This window comes from Schistocerca piceifrons, unplaced genomic scaffold (genome assembly GCF_021461385.2).
Source record: "Schistocerca piceifrons isolate TAMUIC-IGC-003096 unplaced genomic scaffold, iqSchPice1.1 HiC_scaffold_941, whole genome shotgun sequence".
NCBI lineage: Eukaryota > Metazoa > Arthropoda > Insecta > Orthoptera > Acrididae > Schistocerca > Schistocerca piceifrons.
Window position 1 is genome coordinate 57,501 of NW_025729214.1, and position 5,799 is coordinate 63,299.

At 58.5% G+C, this 5,799-nt stretch overlaps 2 non-coding genes across 2 annotated transcripts; both read left to right on the top strand.

The window, feature by feature from the left end:
* Positions 1 to 1,697: 1,697 nt before the first annotated feature.
* On the top strand, positions 1,698 to 3,616 carry LOC124772496. Its single transcript, XR_007014064.1, has one exon. It is a non-coding gene; the product is annotated as a small subunit ribosomal RNA (ribosomal RNA).
* Positions 3,617 to 3,970: 354 nt separating this feature from the next.
* On the top strand, positions 3,971 to 4,125 carry LOC124772503. The gene has a single exon (XR_007014067.1). It is a non-coding gene; the product is annotated as a 5.8S ribosomal RNA (ribosomal RNA).
* Positions 4,126 to 5,799: the final 1,674 nt, after the last annotated feature.

Sequence of the window (5,799 nt, forward strand, 5' to 3'; positions counted from 1 at the left end):
CTTCATGTTAAACACCTTGCAAGTCTTGCTCACTTTCCACATGCTCCTGCTGTACACTGTAATGTGGATGGCAGCAGGACGTACATGCCGCCCCTCCCCACGTCCCCACCTTGCCCCCTGCCTTCGCAAGCTGGTTGGTGAGAACTTTGCATGTTCAATGCCCTCCGCATGCGACGTACTCAGGCTACGTTGTGGTGCGGCCTGTGTCAACTGTCCGCTAATGTCGTACGCGGTAAACCACAATCTGTACTGCACATTCGTCCTTATGTACTGAATGATACATCGTGGCACATGTGTGACCGTACAACGACTGCGCCCAAAAACGGCGGACCATACAGTGCAAATATTGTGCACGCAGCTACGTGTCGTCTCCCTATGAGAGCTGGATTGCAGTGTGGTACGCCATAGAGACGTGTGGGAGGAACGGACGCGTGGATGGCGATCAGCATGAGCTGTCTGTTGATGTATTCCGGACCTAGTCGTCTCTCCTCACACACCGTGATGGCATGGTGCACCGCGTTCCATATCTGCGACATGCTACAGAGGCCGGTTGACAGTCGTTCGAGCAATGGGACATCGCATACGTACGGGGGCCACCTTCCACGTATTGTCCTAGGCGTGCACATTTTGTTGCGTGTATGTGGGCAGACGTAGTGTGGCGTGACACCTGACACAGGCATGCAATAATCGTGGAAGTTGCAAATGGCGATGGACGCCTGCGTTTTCTGGTGAAGTTACGCAAATGAACAAATGGTAACCTGTTGTGGTGCGGTTGTTCTCGCTAGGGGTGAATCGGTGATGGCGACGATAGGTTGAGGTACTAACCGGTTGTTCCAGCGATACCCCACCCATGCCGACGACAAACTGAACGGCATCTGGGTGTGAAGCGATACGCGGCGGGTGGCTGGGTGGGGACCGTCCCCGGCCGGTGAGGGGGGCGCCTCCCGGCGTGCTGGCCGCGCGGTGCGTGGGCGCACGCGCTACAGGCCGGCTGGTGGGGGCGGCCAGTGGCAGGCGCGCCCGGCCGACGGACGCGGCAGGCGTCGCAGCTGCGCGCCGGCGCACCCTGCGCGCGGCGCCGTGCGGCCAAAGTAGGTCCTCGCGGGCCCGGGTGCGAAGCGCGGTGGACATCTTCAGTGTGCTGGTCCGATTGAGGACTGTGTGCGTTGAGGATGCGCTGCCGCCCGGCGCTCGGCGCCGCGACGCCGTCTGCTGCTCGGTCGCCCCAGCGGTTCTCGCTGGTGGTTTGTATCGCAGCTGTGCGGATGTGTTGGCGCGTGCGCTGTGCTGGGAGAGTTCGCTTCGGCACCCAAGTGGGGCCTTTTGTCCTTCTGTGGCGCTGGCGTTGGAGCTGCCGGTCACCGTAGGTGGCGCGTGTTGTCTCCCGCGGCAATGCCACGACAGCAACGCTCCCGGGCCTCTGTCGGCAGCGGCAAGCTCAGTTGGGAGCACGGGTGGTCGCACCGGAAAGCGTCTACTCGCCTAACTCCGGGCGATTGCGCCTCTCTCGAACCCGACCAAGTACTTGGGACGGCGCTGCGCGCCGCGCGGGACCTGAGAGGGTTTCGAGGTGTATTGTGCAGGGGAGCTCAGCCTCCTCCTGTTTGCAGAATGATTGAGCGGACGCTTGCGTGTTCGCAGCGGGCCCCCGGGACACACTCCCGGGCGGCCGGCTGCTCAGCTCTAGTTGACGCAGCTCCCTGGTTGATCCTGCCAGTAGTCATATGCTTGTCTCAAAGATTAAGCCATGCATGTCTCAGTACAAGCCGCATTAAGGTGAAACCGCGAATGGCTCAATTAAATCAGTTATGGTTCCTTAGATCGTACCCCACGTTACTTGGATAACTGTGGTAATTCTAGAGCTAATACATGCAAACAGAGTCCCGACCAGAGATGGAAGGGACGCTTTTATTAGATCAAAACAATCGGTCGGCTCGTCGGTCCGTTTGCCTTGGTGACTCTGAATAACTTTGGGCTGATCGCACGGTCCTCGTACCGGCGACGCATCTTTCAAATGTCCTGCCTTATCAACTGTCGATGGTAGGTTCTGCGCCTACCATGGTTGTAACGGGTAACGGGGAATCAGGGTTCGATTCCGGAGAGGGAGCCTGAGAAACGGCTACCACATCCAAGGAAGGCAGCAGGCGCGCAAATTACCCACTCCCGGCACGGGGAGGGTAGTGACGAAAAATAACGATACGGGACTCATCCGAGGCCCCGTAATCGGAATGAGTACACTTTAAATCCTTTAACGAGTATCTATTGGAGGGCAAGTCTGGTGCCAGCAGCCGCGGTAATTCCAGCTCCAATAGCGTATATTAAAGTTGTTGCGGTTAAAAAGCTCGTAGTTGGATTTGTGTCCCACGCTGTTGGTTCACCGCCCGTCGGTGTTTAACTGGCATGTATCGTGGGACGTCCTGCCGGTGGGGCGAGCCGAAGGCGTGCGACCGCCCCGTGCGTGCTCGTGCGTCCCGAGGCGGACCCCGTTGAAATCCTACCAGGGTGCTCTTTATTGAGTGTCTCGGTGGGCCGGCACGTTTACTTTGAACAAATTAGAGTGCTTAAAGCAGGCAAGCCCGCCTGAATACTGTGTGCATGGAATAATGGAATAGGACCTCGGTTCTATTTTGTTGGTTTTCGGAACCCGAGGTAATGATTAATAGGGACAGGCGGGGGGGCATTCGTTATTGCGACGTTAGAGGTGAAATTCTTGGATCGTCGCAAGACGAACAGAAGCGAAAGCATTTGCCAAGTATGTTTTCATTAATCAAGAACGAAACGTTAGAGGTTCGAAGGCGATCAGATACCGCCCTAGTTCTAACCATAAACGATGCCAGCCAGCGATCCGCCGCAGTTCCTCCGATGACTCGGCGGGCAGCCTCCGGGAAACCAAAGCTTTTGGGTTCCGGGGGAAGTATGGTTGCAAAGCTGAAACTTAAAGGAATTGACGGAAGGGCACCACCAGGAGTGGAGCCTGCGGCTTAATTTGACTCAACACGGGAAACCTCACCAGGCCCGACACCGGAAGGATTGACAGATTGATAGCTCTTTCTTGATTCGGTGGGTGGTGGTGCATGGCCGTTCTTAGTTGGTGGAGCGATTTGTCTGGTTAATTCCGATAACGAACGAGACTCTAGCCTGCTAACTAGTCGCGTGACATCCTTCGTGCTGTCCAGCGATTACTTTTCTTCTTAGAGGGACAGGCGGCTTCTAGCCGCACGAGATTTGAGCAATAACAGGTCTGTGATGCCCTTAGATGTTCTGGGCCCGGCACGCGCGCTACACTGAAGGAATCAGCGTGTCTTCCTAGGCCGAAAGGTCGGGGTAACCCGCTGAACCTCCTTCGTGCTAGGGATTGGGGCTTGCAATTGTTCCCCATGAACGAGGAATTCCCAGTAAGCGCGAGTCATAAGCTCGCGTTGATTACGTCCCTGCCCTTTGTACACACCGCCCGTCGCTACTACCGATTGAATGATTTAGTGAGGTCTTCGGACTGGTACGCGGCATTGACTCTGTCGTTGCCGATGCTACCGGAAAGATGACCAAACTTGATCATTTAGAGGAAGTAAAAGGTCGTAACAAGGTTTCCGTAGGTGAACCTGCGGAAGGATCATTACCGACTAGACTGCCATGTCTTTCGATGTGGCGTGTCGTGTCGCGCAACACGCTACCTGTACGGCTCGCCGTAGCCGTGCGCCGCGTGCGGAACCACGCGTGCCTCTCAAAACTAGCGGCAATGTTGTGTGGTACGAGCGCTGAAGCGCTGGAGCGGCTGGCCTGCGGCACCTGGCGCCTGGCGCCGGTTTTGAATGACTTTCGCCCGAGTGCCTGTCCGCTCCGGTGTGGAGCCGTACGACGCCCGTCGGCCGTGAGGCCGTTGGACACAGAACGCTGGAACAGGGGCCGCCACACGCCTCACTCCCGCCTATGCGACCGTCTCGAAAGAGGACGGCGGAAACTGAGAAAAGATCACCCAGGACGGTGGATCACTCGGCTCGTGGGTCGATGAAGAACGCAGCAAATTGCGCGTCGACATGTGAACTGCAGGACACATGAACATCGACGTTTCGAACGCACATTGCGGTCCATGGATTCCGTTCCCGGGCCACGTCTGGCTGAGGGTCGGCTACGTATACTGAAGCGCGCGGCGTTTGCCCCGCTTCGCAGACCTGGGAGTGTCGCGGCCGCCTGTGGGGCCGGCCGCGTCTCCTCAAACGTGCGATGCGCGCCCGTCGCCTGGCGGTTCGCATACCGGTACTTTCTCGGTAGCGTGCACAGCCGGCTGGCGGTGTGGCGTGCGACACCTCGTACAACGACCTCAGAGCAGGCGAGACTACCCGCTGAATTTAAGCATATTACTAAAGCGGAGGAGAAAGAAACTAACAAGGATTCCCCCAGTAGCGGCGAGCGAACAGGGAAGAGTTCCAGCACCGAACCCCGCAGGCTGCCGCCTGTCGTGGCATGTGGTGTTTGGGAGGGTCCACTACCCCCGACGCCTCGCGCCGAGCCCAAGTCCAACTTGAATGAGGCCACGGCCCGTAGAGGGTGCCAGGCCCGTAGCGGCCGGTGCGAGCGTCGGCGGGACCTCTCCTTCGAGTCGGGTTGCTTGAGAGTGCAGCTCCAAGTGGGTGGTAAACTCCATCTGAGACTAAATATGACCACGAGACCGATAGCGAACAAGTACCGTGAGGGAAAGTGAAAAAGAACTTTGAAGAGAGAGTTCAAAAGTACGTGAAACCGTTCTGGGGTAAACGTGAGAAGTCCGAAAGGTCGAACGGGTGAGATTTCACGCCCATCCGGCCACTGGCCTCCGCCCTCGGCAGATGGGGGCCGGCCGCCCGCGCGGAGCAATCTGCGGCGGGGTCGTGTCCGGTTGCCTTTCCACTCGCCGCGGGGTGGGGGCCGTTCCGGTGTGCGGTGGGCCGCACTTCTCCCCTAGTAGGACGTCGCGACCCGCTGGGTGCCGGCCTACGGCCCGGGTGCGCAGCCTGTCCTTCCGCGGGCCTCGGTTCGCGTCTGTTGGGCAGAGCCCCGGTGTCCTGGCTGGCTGCCCGGCGGTATATCTGGAGGAGTCGATTCGCCCCCTTTGGGCGCTCGGGCTCCCGGCAAGCGCGCGCGGTTCTTCCCGGATGACGGACCTACCTGGCCCGGCCCCGGACCCGCGCCGCTGTTGGCTCGGGATGCCTCTCGGGCGGAATAATCGCTCCCGTCAGCGGCGCTTCAGCTTTGGACAATTTCACGACCCGTCTTGAAACACGGACCAAGGAGTCTAACATGTGCGCGAGTCATTGGGGCTGTACGAAACCTAAAGGCGTAATGAAAGTGAAGGTCTCGCCTTGCGCGGGCCGAGGGAGGATGGGCTTCCCCGCCCTTCACGGGGCGGCGGCCTCCGCACTCCCCGGGGCGTCTCGTCCTCATTGCGAGGTGAGGCGCACCTAGAGCGTACACGTTGGGACCCGAAAGATGGTGAACTATGCCTGGCCAGGACGAAGTCAGGGGGAAACCCTGATGGAGGTCCGTAGCGATTCTGACGTGCAAATCGATCGTCGGAGCTGGGTATAGGGGCGAAAGACTAATCGAACCATCTAGTAGCTGGTTCCCTCCGAAGTTTCCCTCAGGATAGCTGGTGCTCGTACGAGTCTCATCCGGTAAAGCGAATGAATTAGAGGCCTTGGGGCCGAAACGACCTCAACCTATTCTCAAACTTTAAATGGGTGAGATCTCCGGCTTGCTTGATATGCTGAAGCCGCGAGCAAACGACTCGGATCGGAGTGCCAAGTGGGCCACTTTTTGGTAAGC